The sequence below is a fragment of the Eublepharis macularius genome, chromosome 7 (genome assembly GCF_028583425.1).
Source record: "Eublepharis macularius isolate TG4126 chromosome 7, MPM_Emac_v1.0, whole genome shotgun sequence".
Lineage (NCBI taxonomy): Eukaryota > Metazoa > Chordata > Lepidosauria > Squamata > Eublepharidae > Eublepharis > Eublepharis macularius.
This window is the reverse complement of record NC_072796.1, coordinates 137,803,169-137,818,332: the sequence shown is the minus strand read 5'-3', so window position 1 is coordinate 137,818,332 and position 15,164 is coordinate 137,803,169.

Below are 15,164 nucleotides of genomic sequence, written 5' to 3'. Positions count from 1 at the left end.
GACGTTAGCAGGAGCAAACTGTTCGTTTATATACGACTTCACCCTCCATGTTTCTGCTCAAGTTCAAGTTGGAGGCCATGTTTTGCTGCTAGGTCTACCACCTGTAGGAAATAACAGAGCCCAGGTCTACCGAAAGGAAATCAATGTCTTCCCATAAACAATAATGCCCTTTAAAATTTAAAGGGAGGGACATTATGCCAAACAGCTTTTTGATGAAACCAGTTTTCTCTCTCTCTCTCCCTCTCTCTCCCTGTTCCTGATGCTTAGAGGGGGAACAGTAACAAGAAATCAATTGTTAAAATGATCCTGAATTTTGGGGACTGAAAATAAAAAAGCCTGCAAAAAATTCTGATATGGTAAGAAGAGACCTGGAAATTTGGGATAACAAAAGGCTTTCATTGTATCCCTCAGGGCCGGTGAGATTAACATGTAGTCTACCACACTGCAACCCCTAGATGAGGCGAACGTAAATTCGCCTGGAGAGTCGTAAGGAAACAATCCATTCAAGATGACAAGATTAAACCTTGAACAAAATTGGGCCAGATAAACACCAGCCTCATTAAGGATAACAAAAGACACGATTCACCAAATCCAAATCCAAATTTAATCCAGTTTTTTTGATGGGTACAAACCTAGAAAGTGCTTGTTTCTGTCTTTTCCCCCCATGATGTCAGAACAGTGCATGGAGAATGGAGGGGAAGTTTTCTGGGCTTCTGATTACCCTGGCTAAATTTGCTGCATCTCTGTAAGTCTGGGATGCAGCAAAATTTTCAGGATGGGAGATCAGAAGAACCCACTTCCAGCTGCAAGTCCACTCCTTTTTCCTCCCCCCAAAAACTCCAGCAAGACTTTAGAAGCTGACCCCCAGCTGTTCCCTCATCAGCTGGGAGTCAGCTTCAGATCACTGCAAGTAGCCTGTTTCTGCAAACATACATGAACAAGTTGTAAACAGCCAAACCACCCGTCAATGAACTGGCTGCCTGATTACCTCTGGTGAACAGGAATTGACCTGTACTGGCCAAGTGTTCAAGCATCCCTATGTATCGCTGTTATACTGCACCTCATGCACTGAACCGCACATGGTCCCCAGTGCCAGAGAACAGACAAGACTATTTCGTATTACAGCAGCCTATTGCTCGTTGTTCCCCGTTGGAAATTATATATCAGACTTTTGCTCATCAGGCCTCATTCAATGATTCACAATTGAGCTAACTGCAGTTCTTGTGAATCCAATCATTACTTGTTTGTGCATCCATCAAAATATTATTTGCAACTCCATTACTTGTGGGAGACACTTATCCACATCAGTGATTACAGAACATTCCTTCCCTCCTCAAGAACAGAATATTTCCGATATTCTCAGTATCTCCGTAAGCATTCCGATTGCAGGTGAAGAACATCTGCAACTTGACTGGAAATATTTGGTCATTGACTAGTCATTACCTTGAACAGTTTGGAAGAAACCTTCTATTGGGACAGATGGAGGGTTGATAATGAACTCAGAGAGCATGGAGGGGCTTCACTTTATGTGGAACAGGCAATATTGTGGTTCCAGTAGCTCTGATTTTAGCCATTTAACATAAAGCTGCTTAAGGAAGAGAATTTCTTCAGCTTCCAATTTAATCAGGGCAATTTCAGATGGGCCGAGCATCTTTTGAGATGTACATCATCTGGTAGGCTTGAGATAATGACAGAGAAGCCTTCATTTCCATCCTGTAATACGGTCCAATTTTGTCTTTAACATGAACCTCAATTAAGCTTGCAAGGAACTACATTTTTAAGAAAAACAGGTGAAGGAAAGAAAACAAGCCACCCCTCCCACCTTGCCATCTTTCACTCGGATGTAAGCAGAATAGAGCGCTAATTTCAACACAGAAATTATTGATGCGTTTTCCATGACTTTCTATTAATCAGCATCCGATTGAGCACAATTTGCAAAATTCATGTGACACCTATTAAGCATTTTCTTCCAAGTAAGTAAATGAAAGAGATTTACTAATTCCAGGCGACATTTCATGAATTGGTAATAGGCACCAGTGACTCAACAGAGGAGGGACATATTAAATCTGTGCAAAATGCAAAACAGTCCTCTGATCTTTGCTAAATTGATTTAATCCTTTCTTGCATATTTTAAGTTCCTGTCAGATTTTATAAATATTGATATAATGAAGGGGAAAGGCTTGGAAGACGGTAGCCAGCTTAGTCAGTGTTAGAGGCCACTGGGGCATATCAGCTTCCTTCTAGCAGCTCAAGCCAGTCCAACATGGACACAATGGGGTGGTGGAGGAATGTGAGCACTCAAGAAATAAGCTCACAGTGTTAGCTGTCAGACCCCTTCCTTACACTGAAAGGATAGTTTATGAATATGGAATATCATAAGCCCCTTTTCCTCATGTGCATTAAGCACAAGACATTGCCTAGCAAGACAGAACAGGTGTCAACCCTAGATGGAGCTGGAAAATTACCAGAAGGTGTGTCAGATTGACTAGCTGCCCCTCCACGCCCAGGAGAAAGTGAAACAAAGAGGTCTTCCAAGAGTCCCTGATTTAATGTTATCCACACACTTCCATACTTCTCTCACCTACCTTCCCAATCAGGGCTATTCAGGGTCATCAAGCACTTTTCACACCTATCGAGAGAGTTAAGTTTGGTGTTGTGATTAATAGCATAGGATTTTAATCTGGAGAACTGGGTTTGGTTCCCCACTCCTCTGTTTGAAACCAGCTGGGTGACCTTGGGTCAGTCACAGCTTCTAGGAGCTCTCTCAGCCCCACCCACCACACAGGGTATTTGTTGTGGGGATAATAATAATACACTTTGTCAACTGCTCTCAGTAGCCATTAAGTTGTCCTGAAGGGTGGTATATAAACCAAATATTATTATTATTACTATAGTCCACCTTAGGAAGCCTCCCCCAACTCCATCGTCCACCTCTGGAGGCAGCCATCAAATCATTGTCTTTGGAAACAAGTCTCTAGTTTTGCCCCAAGATATATTTTGCTCTATAATTGGGCTGCCCTGCCATGTGCTCAGTGTGTGTGTGTTCTTGGATCCACTTGCACATGCTCAGATACATTACTGAGACTTCTCCTTCATGTTGCAAAGTGCTGGTCACTCAACCTGTTGTCTCTATGGACATCTATGGTCTATGAACCAATTGCATAACGCTAACTTCAGAATGATGAGAAATAATCTGGACTAGGGGAGGGCTTGAACCGGAAAAATGGCGGTCGTTGTAGTTCGTGGTTCATTGCATTTCACGAAATCACAAACCATGAACCATGAACCATGAAATTGCCTGGTTCATGAACCCGTTCATTTGGTTCATGAATATGTCACTTCCGGGGCAGCAGAAGGTCTGTAGAAAGCTCCCTCCCATTGCCTAGGGAACTAATTGATCACCACTAGGCTGTCTGCAGTGACAAACCAAAAAATAAACCAAACACACTGCTCTAAAACTCATAGCGGTTCATCATGGTTTGTCAAAAATGAGCTCCGACAAACCGCCAGTTTGCGAACCAAAAAACAGCCTGGTCTGTGATGAACTTTGGTTTGTATTTTGGGTCATACCCATCTTTAGTCTGGACTGATAAGAAATAGCCCAGAATGATGTGCAATAGCCAGGAGGGAAGCTCAATTGCTTTGTCTGTGTTTTGATATTGTAAGCAATGCCATAATGAACATCTATTTCAACAATTACAGATTCAAAAGGAATTAGGTACAATTTTAGGTTTGCAGACACATTATTATTAGCTAGACTTCAACGTTGTTGAAGTCTAGCTACTAATAATAACAATGTGCTTATGTACCACTCTTCTAGACAAATTAGTGCCTATTCAGAGCAGTGAACGTAGTGTTATTGTTATCCCCACAATACAGCTGAGGAGCTGGGCAGAGAAGAGTAGCTGACTCAGGGCCACCTGCTGAGCTCATGGTGGGAGTGGGATTCGAACCAGCAGAGTGCTGATTCGGAGTCCACTATGCTACAGCAGCTCTATATAATAACAACTGCACTATATACTACTCTTCTAGACAGATTAGTGCCCCATTCAGTGTTATTATTATCCCCACAATCCAGCTGGGGAGCTGGGGCTGAGAGAAGTGGCTTTCTTTCCCAAGGCCACCCTCTGAGCTCATGACAGGAGTGGGAGTTGAACCAGCAGAATGCTGGCTCAGAGCCCAGGCACTTAACCATTATGCTACAGCAGCTGTCTTGAGCTGGTCAGTAACTGGACAGGAAGACCTCCTGAGAATCTTTGTATACCACCTTGATTAATGACAAAAGAACAGTGGGATGAAGATGAAATAAATAACCGTGCCAGGAAAAGCATGACAATTAAACTCATGGGGAATTTGCCTGATGGACTGGTGTTGTGGAGGGGCAGCAAGAGCAAGGGAGGGGCGACTGGCTCACTTGTCATTTGTTTCTGTGCATTGTGAGCCACCCGCACTCAGATCAAAGCTGAGCAAGCAATTCCCTCAAGATATTGCTTTCAAGGCAGCCTCAGTGCCTTAACTTTGATGGCCACCTGCAGTACATTATGGTCACCTAAAACACAGTATATTAATTTGCTTTCAGAAATATAATAGGATTGCTCTTTTGCAGGCCAGCTATGATGAGGAGAGACTGTGGCTCACTGGTAGAGCCAGTTTGGTGTAGTGGTTAAGAGCGGCAGGACTCTAATCTGGAGAACCGGGTTTGATTCCCCGCTCCTCCCCTTGAAGCCAGCTGGGTGACCTTGGGGTCAGTCACAGCTTCTCAGAGCTCTCTCAGCCCCACCCACCTTACAGGGTGATTGTCATGAGGATAATAATAACACACTTTGTAAACCGCTCTGAGTAGACATAGCACAGTGGTTAAGAGGTTTGGCTGCGAATCAGCACTCTACTTGTTCAAATCCCATGACTGCCATGAGCTCAGTAGGTGGCCTTGGTTAAGCCACTCCTCTCAGCCCCAGCTCCCCAGTTGCATTGTGGGGATAATAACAATACTAACTTGTTCACTGCTCTGGGTGAGGCACTAATCTGTCTAGAAGAGAGGTATATAAGTGCAGCTATTATTATTATTATTAAGTTGTCCTGAAGGGCAGTATATAAATCAGTTGTTGTGGTGGTGGTGGTGGTGGTGGTGGTGGTGGTGATGATGATGATGATGATGATGATGATGCTTGGCATGCAGAAGGTCCCAGGTTCAATCACCAGCATCTCCAGTTGACAAGATCAGGTAGTAGGTGATGAGAAAGATTCCATGCCCCAAGACCCTGGAGAGCTGCTGCCACTTTGCAATATTGACTTTGATGGACCAAAGATTTGTGAACCTGGGCAGATCATGAGAGGGGAGGGCAGGAAGGGTTACATCAGTGCTTAGTTCTTGTGGCCCCTTCTTGCATGCCCAGGGTATAGCAGATTGCCACTTCTGGGGTCAGGTAGCAATTTTCCCCAGGCCAGTTTGGCTAGGGATCCTGATGGTGTTTTGCCATCTTCTGGGCATGGAGCAGGGCTCACAGTGTGTGTGTTGGGGGGGGGAGGTAGTTGTGAATTTCCTGCATTGTGCAGGGGGTTGGACTAGATGACCCTGGAGATCCCTTCCAACCCTATGAGTCTATGATGCTATGATAGTATGACCTGACTCAGCATAAGGCAGCTTCATCCATCCACCTGTGTTCAAGCGTGCCCTTCTTCCAGGTATACTAGCCTCTAGACTTTGACCTCACATGCAAAATCAAATATATTTTTTCAAGGGTTGTTTGCCTTTACCAGTATGCTCCTGGCATAAAATTTAGAAATAGTTTTGGCTACTGATCTTCCGGCTTCTGACCATTGGACCAACCTTTGAGCCCATGTCCAGTTCCCCCTGTCCCAGGCTCTGTCTAAGCGCTATCTAAAAATCATAGAATCATAGGGTTGGAAGGGACCTCTAGGGTCATCTAGTCCAACCCCCTGCACAAGGCAGAAACTTCACAACTACCCCCCCAACTGCCCCAGTGGCCCCTTCTCCATGCCCCAATTCCATCCCCAAAAGCTAGTTGCATCAGTATAGAACAGTTTCTTCTCACATAACTTTTGGAAAGATGGCTTGATTTTCTCCCTCTCTTTCAGGGGCTGGGTGGGTCTAGCTTTCAACGTTTTCCCAGACCCCAGAGTGTAAAGTCTGTGCCATTCTGCAGTTTTGTTGGCTGTTTTGTTTTGGTGGAATATGTTGACTTAGTTTTCTCATGAAGCAACTTTGGTCTGCAAAAAAAAAAAACCCTCATAAATTATTTATTAGTTAATAACACACAAAATAGACTTCTCTGGAAGAAAATAATATTTTTTTTCTTTCTGCAACACCCTCCCCCTGACCGAAAATCCACTCTGTAGACAAGATTTCCAGCACTGATGCCTGCGTGCTTTATGTGGTTTAACTGGTAAATTAATCTAAAGTTTTGAGTTGATTAATGAGCAGCGAACAATTTTATTAGTGTGGACAAATTGTAATTGGCCAGACGGCAAACTAAGGACACTCTTATTTAATTTCTGAGCCTATTTTGGGTGAGATGTATTACTGTACTAGGGAATGGAAATAAGAAAAAAAATCAAGTTATGGTTCAAACAATGATTTTTTTAAAAAAAAATTAGCTACTTTTAAGTTATTTTATACTTCCTTTAATATCCCCCATAGGATTTGCTTTTTTTATTTATTCAAATCCAGAGGAATGTGCAGGCTTCCCTCTGAGAAATTCTGCTAAATGTATCAAACTTATTGTGCATTCCACTTGCTTTCCCTTCATTGCCATTTCAAATTTTCACTGTAACTGAAATTTGGTGGAAACTCTAGTCTCAGATTGAATCAGACAAAGCATGGAGCCTTTCTCCATCAACACAGATCAACAAAAACCAGCCAGCTGCTCCACATTATTAAACCCATCCTAATCTATTCAAGGCCTTGACCCGGATAGCCCAGGTGAGCCTGATCTCATCAGACCTCAGAAGCTAAGCAGGGTTGGCCTCGGTTAATAATTGGATGGGAGACCTCCAACAAAGACCAGAGCCGCAGAGGCAGGCAATGGCAAACCTCCTGTGTTCGTCTTTTGTCATGAAAACCCCACCAGGGGTCACCATAAGTGGACTGTATTCTCCACCACCAAGATAACAGGCAAATCCTCTGGTATCTTGGACATACAATGCTTTAAAGGTGAGAACCAGCACCTTAAACATAATGGATTTCAACAGAAGACATGAAATGGTAGATTTCAAAACTGGTAATGCAATCCTATGCTAGTTGGCTTAGACTGGAATAACTGCGTAGGGGTGCACTTTTGTATCAGGGGAGAGGGGATCAACTGCTTCTTGCTGGACTAGATGTTATTAGATTATCATTAGATGTCACGTGCCCTGACCTGGATAGCCCAGGTGAGCCTGATCTCATCAGATCTCAGAAGCTAAGCAAGATCTGCCTTGGTTAGTAACTGGATGGGAGACCTCCAGTGAAGACCAGGGTTGCAGAGGCAGAAGCTAAGCAAGATCTGCCTTGGTTAGTAACTGGATGGGAGACCTCCAACGAAGACCAAGGTTGCAGAGGCAGGCAATGGCAAACCACCTCTGTTAGTCTCTTGCCATGAAAACTTCACTAGGGGTTGCTAGTGACATAAGTCAGCTATGACTTGAGGGCTTTCTCCACCACCAATCTACTCAAGACCTTGACCTGGAAGGCCTAGGCTAGTCCCCTCTCATCAGATCTCAGAAGCTAAACTGGGTCCGCCCAGAATTGGAGACCACCAAGGAAGTCTGGAGTCACTACACAGAGGCAGACAATGGCAAACTACATCTGTTCATCCCTTGCCTTGAAAACCCTACAAGGTCACCGTAAATTACCTGGGACTTAACAGCCTTTTCCACCACCAAGCTACTTAAAGGCCAAATTTAAGATCTTCTGGGCATGGCTCAAAACAGAACAAGTCCGACATGGGGCATCACTCATGAACAGCATGTTGCCACCATCCACATCAACAGAACTGAGGTTGCTTCTCATCCTGTGGAAATATTGTCACTTCAGAGCTGGAATCAAGAATCAGGGATAGCTGGATACCTTGTTACGGGTGACTGGAGACTTTGGAATGATCTCCCATGTCTCAGAGGGAGAAGTGTGGGTTTAGGCAGAGAAATCAGAGAGCAAGAGAAGCACCTTCTGCTCGCTCCCTCCTAATTTGCCTGATATGCTCCTTTGGTGGCTTATAGAGTTGCCAGCACCAAAGGGCCAAAACAGAGTGCCAAAGGAGTGTCACTCCTTCCAGGGCAGCTGCAACTGAACAAGAAAGAAGGACTCACCAAGAGAGTGGACGAGGCTGTTTTGGAAGGAAGAAGAGAGTTGCACTGGGAGATGAAAAAGTGTCCATGGATAGATACAGAGAGAAGAGAGTTGCAAGAGGCCAATAGATGCATGGCATCCAAAGGGCCATAAAACCAGACAGCCCTGTGCAGCTGCAATACAAAACTAAAAAAAAATTAGAGTTGATATTATATAATCTCTAAGGATGCTGGACTTCAAGTGTTACTCCTCTGCATCTATGACTTCAAGTGTGGAGATCTGCACTGAAATTTTCACCCTGCCATCATCAACCAGCTTCCTTGGGAGGTGGTAGGCTTTCCTTCTTTGGAGGTTTTTAAGCAGAGGTTAGATGGCCGTCTGACAGCAATGTGATTCTTTGAACCTGGGCAGATCATGAGAGGGAAGGCAGGAAGGGTTACATCAGTGCTTAGTTCTCGTGGTTCCTTCTTACATGCCCAGGGTAAGGCCAATCACCACTTTGGAGTCAGGAAGCAATTTTCCCGAGAGCAGTTTGGCTGGGGATCCTGACGGTGTTTTGCCATCTTCTGAGCATGGAGCAGGGGTCACTGGGGGTGTGGGGGGGAGGCAGTTTTGAATTTCCTGCACTGCACGGGGTTGGACTAGATGACCCTGGAGGTCCCTTCCAACCCTATGATTCTGCTAGGTAGATAAAATTCGATAAAGACTGATGATAAGCACCTTGTTCCCTGGGTTCCATGGAGGAACGGGGGTAGCTTCAATAAAAGAACAAGAAGCATGTAAGTAGAAGTTACTCCTCTGGCCTTTCTGTATCTGGCCTTTTACATAAGCCACACATGTGGCTCAGTGAAAACTTTAGACAAATCACTCGATGATGTTATTACTTATTTAGCACAGGATTACTCACAGTTCCCCTCCTCTTTGTGCCTAAACAGTCAGCTGTAATTTGTAAATGACTAACATTGGAAATATTGCCTGTTTGTTGCACCTTTGCAATCCGTTGCGTCTGTCATGACGGGACCGCCTCTTCCATTACGTCCCCTGCAGGGTGTTGCGCTCTGCAGACAAGCAACTCCTGGTGGTCCCCAGCCCAAAGGACATCCGTCTGGCCTCAACCAGGGCCAGGACTTTTCTGCCCTGGCCCTGGCCCCGGCCTGGTGGGACGCTCTCCCACTGGAGATCCGGGCCCTGAGGGACCTGTTACAGTTCCGCAGGGCCTGTAAAATGGAGATGTTCCACCGGGCCTTTGGCTGAGTGCCAGCGGGTGTCCTCCTTCTTCCATCTAAGACCACCACTTTTTCTGGGGCTGCCCTCAGCCATCTGCTATGCCCATATATGGACTTCCAATATTTGTTTAAATAGCCTGCCCCTGGACTATTTTAATGACTTTTTAAAACTTATTATTGATTTTATGGTTTTTTGACTTTTAATGTATTTTTTGAATGTTGCTAGCCGCCCTGAGCCCATCTGTGGGGAGGGCGGGATATAAATCAAATCAAATCAAATAAAAACAAATCAAAACAAACAAACAAACAAACAAACAAATGATCACAGAAATGATTGTTAAATTGGTCTGGTCACCTTTCCTTGTAGTTTTCAGTGTGGATACACTGGGCCAAGCTACACATGACGAATGACACTTGAACAGCAAGTGTATTTCTCCCTGTTCACTTGCCCTCCACTCAATCCACTTGCCGTTCAAGTGTCATTCGTCATGTGTAGCTTGGCCCTATGTGGCAGGAATTCCAGTAACTCCCTAAGTGCAAGATCTGGGTCTAATAGCACCTTAAAGACCAACTAGATTTCCAAGGAATGAGCTTTCAAATGTCAAATCATCAGATCTGCTGAAGTGAGCTTTGACTCTTGAAATCTCATATCTTGGAAAGCTGGTAGGTCTTTAAGGTGATAATAGACCTGGCTATAGCTCTTCAACTGCAGACCAATGCAACTACCCACCTGAAAATAAACCCAAGTGTGAGAATAATTTTTTTTAAGTTTATTTGCAAACTCAGACTGAAAACTAAAGTTCCCATGAGATAGTGCAAGAACATTGACCGTACAAATTGATTTGAATAGCCCGGCAGTCATTGATGGGCACCCAGTAATGCTGTCAAGTGGTACAAAGACACTAAAGTAGTAAGTCTCCGCTCAAAATGGCCAGTGTTATTTGTTTATTCTTTTAACAATGTACTTTGTCAGGCTTTGGCATGGATGTGGCTGTGCAGAGCACCGGTGGGCCTGGACTACAGCTCCCAGGCACAGACAGGGACAGCACAGGTTCCAGCTTTGTGGAAGGAGGGGAGGTATACATCACCCTTGCTCCCTCTCTACCACTCGCAGGCCTGCTCAACCTATTGAGCTCCCTTCCGCCTCTGCTTCTTGCCTCCAACCCTCACCCTCACCCTCTCCTCTCCTCTCCTCTCCTCTCCTCTTTCCATCTTCCCTCGCATACTCTCCACTCCTACTCCACCTCTCTATCACCGCTCCTGCACAACCCACCCCAAGCTCCCTACTGAGCCTGACTTTATAGGGCTTCTCCCAACTTCCCCCTCCCTTCCTCCCAGGCTCTGCCCTATCCCTGATGCCCTCCAGCTGGGTATGCCCTCAGGTCTTTCCTCTCTCATCCCAGTCTCTCCCTGCTCTCCTATTCTTTCTTGCAGGGTGGGGCTAGATGTCACCCAGCTGGTGGCCCCCTCAGGTGTCCCTCCTCTCGTTCCTCCCTGCCCCCTTATCCTTTCCTGCAGGATGGGGCTGGCAGGGCCTTTCCAGGCAATGTAGCTTGGCTGCCTCTGTTCATGAGGAGCCACCTTGGCCTCCTGGGCTATCCTTTCCTGCAGGATGGGGCTGGCAGGGCCTTTTCGGGCTTGGCCGCCTCTGCCTCTGCTCACGAGAAGCAACCCTGGCCTCCTGGGTTCCGGCCAGTTCTCCAGGGTAAACTTTGTAGCTGGTTTCCCCTAGGACAGGGGTGGCCAAACTGTGGCTCGGGAGCCACATGTGGCTCTTCTAGACATATCGTGTGGCTCCCGGTGGTCTCTGAGTATCGCCATGGCCATACATTTTTAGGTTTTTTTTTATTTCCCTCCCTCCCTCCCTTTCCACCTTTCTTTTCATGTCTTTCCGTCCCTCCCTTTCCTTCCTTCCTTCTTTCCATGTCTTTCATATTTTCAATAAAAATGTTGGGTTTGCCCGGTCTAACTCAGAAAATACCTGAGGACATTGGGGGTAGCAAGGATGTGACATTACTTCTAAGTCAAAGGTCAGGTGATGGCTCTTCCCAAAATCCACCCCTTCTGATGATGTCACTTCCAGCATACTGCACAAAAACCCCACCCCTTCCTGTGATGACACTTTCAGGAGACTCCTCTAAACCCGCCTCTTCCTCTGAAGTCACTTCAATGCATCATGTCTTGCGGCTCTCAGACATCTGATGTTTATTCTATGTGGCTCTTACCTTAAGCAAGTTTGGCTACCCCTGCCCTAGGATCTGGGTAGGGGCATCTAGCCTGTTTGCCCTGGCATCAGCGTCCCATGTAGGCATGCGTGCCTCTTGCCCTTTAAGGCTTGGCTGGGCAGCCCACGCCTAGCTGGCTTCTCCAGCTGGCTCCTTCCCCCCCTCCCTCTCCACTGGCTGGAGCTGCGTCAACTCCTCTGGGCTCTCTGCGTCTGCTGCTGAGGTGCTGTCGGTTTGCAGGTAAGGGGTCAGTGGCAAGTCCGGGGTGCTTGGGGTACTCGCCCCCGGACATCCTTTTAATGTGGAGGAGTGATGGCAAACACTGCAAAGGGCAGCAGCTGCAAGAAAATAGTATGCAGTACAGATGTGCTGTCTTCTCCCCCGCCCAATCAGAAACTTTTCAGCTGTTTGGATGCAGCTGAATTGTCCAGCTCTCGTGATCTCTACCTGCAAGAAAGGCATGAGCTTCGTTTGTAGGTGACTGAGTAACCAAGTTTTAATGGTCAGACCAGTTAACTCCCTGCCTCGATGCCAAAGACTAGTCCGATCTTGTCAGAAGCTAAGCAAGGACAAGGAGGACACCAAAGAAGGTGAGGCAGGAAATGGCAAACCCCTTGAGTTTGTCTCTTGCCTTGAAAACCTCACGAGAAGTCACTGTAAGTTGGAAATGACTTGCCTTGAAAATCACAAGGAGGTCGCCATAAGTCAGCTGCAACTTGATGGCACTTTCCGCCACAATCAAGTCAATTTATATCTCGGTGACTTTTTCATCTTGCATTTCAAAGCAGAGGAAGAAGTAATTACTTCCTATTTTTTCCAAGAGCTTTGAGAGCTGTAAATGCATGAGTTTTTTCCCCCCAATAGGCCAGATCCCTAGCTGGCATAAATTTTTATTTTATTTATTTATTTCAAATTTCTATTCCGCCCTCCCCACGAGCAGACTCAGGGCAGATAATAACATACTAAAATACAATGAAAACTCTTCTACATTAAAACAACAGTGTATTAATACACATTTAAAACAAAAGGGTGGACAGCCTTTACAGCCTTTTATACATCCCTTTTTTATCAGGCCAGTGGAGGCCCATATGCCTGGCAGAACAACTCTGTCTTTCAGGCCCAGCAAAAGGATAGTAGATCCTGCCGGGCCCTGATTTCAGCAGACGGCATTCCACCAGGTGGGAGCCAGGACCGAAAAGGCCCTGGCTCTAGTCGAGGCTAGGCGGGCCTCCTTGGGGCCAGCGACCACCAACAACTGTTTGTCCCCTGATTGGAGTGTCCTCTGGGGAATATATGAGGAGAGATGGTCCCGTAGATAAGCTAGTCCCAGTCCTCACAGGGCTTAAAGGTCAATACCAGAACCTTGAATCCGATCCGGTACTCCACTGGCAACCAATGCAGCTCGCGTAAGAACGGTGTTATATGCACCGTATTTGGCACTCGTAATAACACGTGCCACTGCATTTTATACCAGCTGTAATCTCTGGGTCAGGCTTAATGGCAGCCCCACATAGAGTGAGTTACAGTAATCTAGCCTAGACATGACCATTGCTTGGATCACTCTAGTTAAGTCACGGGTTGACAGGTAAGGGAAAGGTTGCCTGGTCTGCTGCAGATGAAAAAAAGAGGACCTGACAACCACTGTGACCTGTGCCTCCATTTTCAGGGAGGCATCCAAGATCACCCCCAGGCTCTTAACCCTCGGAACTGGCACTAACGGTGCCCAATTGAGGGCCAGGAGCCAGAGTCCTGAACCTAATCCCATATGGCTCAAGTACAAGACCTCCATCTTCATCAGGTTCAATTTCAGCCAACTCTGCTTCAACCAACCAGTCACGGCTGCAAAAGCATGTTCCAGGACATCTGTGGCTGAGCCGGGCCAGCTGTCCATCATCAGATACAACTGAGTGTCATCTGCATATTGATGACACCCAAGCCTGAAACTTCGCACCAACTGGGCAAGGGGGTGCATATAGATGTTGAACAACAATGGGGAGAGTATTGCTCCCTGTGGGGCCCCACATACCAAAGGGTGGCGGGGTGACAATTTCTCCCCAAGTGCCACCCTGTTTCCCCAACCATGGAGAAAAGAGATTGGCCACTGTAAGGCAGTCCCTCATATCCCCACATCGGTGAGGCAGCAAGTCAGAAGATTGTAATCGACTGTATTGGACGTTGCTGACAGATCCAATAATATCAGCAGTGCCGTGCTGCCTCAATCCAGATGTCTACAAAGATCATCTGTGAGGGCAACCAGCAATGTCTCCATCCCATGTCCTGGACGGAACCTGGGCTGGAATGGGTCTAGGACCGAGATATCCTTCAGGAGACCCTGCAGCTGTTCCACCACCTTTCCTAGAAATGGGAGGTTCAAAACCGGCCGGCAATTGACCAGGTCAGTGGGGTCCAGCGATGGTTTCTTTAAAAGAGGCCTCACCACAGCTTCCTTTAATGGCCCAGGAAAAACCCCGGAGCCTAAGGATAGGTTAACAATGGCCTCCAGCGAGGACCGCAGCCCCTCGGCACTGGCCTTTACCAGCCACGATGGGCATGGGTCCAAGGGACATGTGGTGGGCCTAACTGATTGCAGGGTCCTGTCAATCTCCTCCCCAAAGAGTTTGCTGAAATGATCAAATATTGGCCCCGAAGATGGCCAAGGGGTCTCCAGCTCATTCACTGAATCAACTGTGGCTGGCAAGTCATGGCAGAGAGACAAGATTTTATTAGCAAAAAAGCTCCCAAAAGCGTCACAGCTAATATCCGAATTCAAAATTTGAGGGCCTCCCTCTGGCAAGGAGACCAATGACCAAACCACATTAAACAATTTTGCTGGGCGTGAGCTAGCTTACGCGATGGAGGCTGCATAAAACTCTTTCTTCACAGCCTTCACCGCCACCTCATAGGCTTTTATAAACATCCTATAAGATGATCTTGCCTCTTCATCCCGAGATCGTCGCCATACTTGCTCAAGCCGTCTTAGCTCCTGCTTCTTCCATCAGAGCTCTTCTGTATACCAGGGAGCCCATCTTGCACAGGGGCAAAGAGGGTGATGTGAGGGGGGATTTCGCAATCAGCTCTGCCATGCTGATTCGCTACTCCCAGCTAAAGATCTCAAGGCAGCAGCTTTGTTCCGAAAGTATCATGGTAAAGGTTTTGCTTTCGGATTATATATAATTTTATATCAACATCCAGGAAATGTAAGACGTCCAAACAGCCTTCAAAATGCATTTTAGCACTTTGGAAATGGAGAGACTGCATTTTAAAAAGTTTCAATGGACTAATTACTCGGCTTACATTACAGCCCCGCGTCGGTTTTACAGCCTTGAATTCCAGCCCTTGCTGTTTCTTGTTAATGAAGTTGTCCATAAAAGACGCAGAATGATCTGTTGGGTTTTTTACTGACCTGCCAGAGAGAAAAGGTTTTCT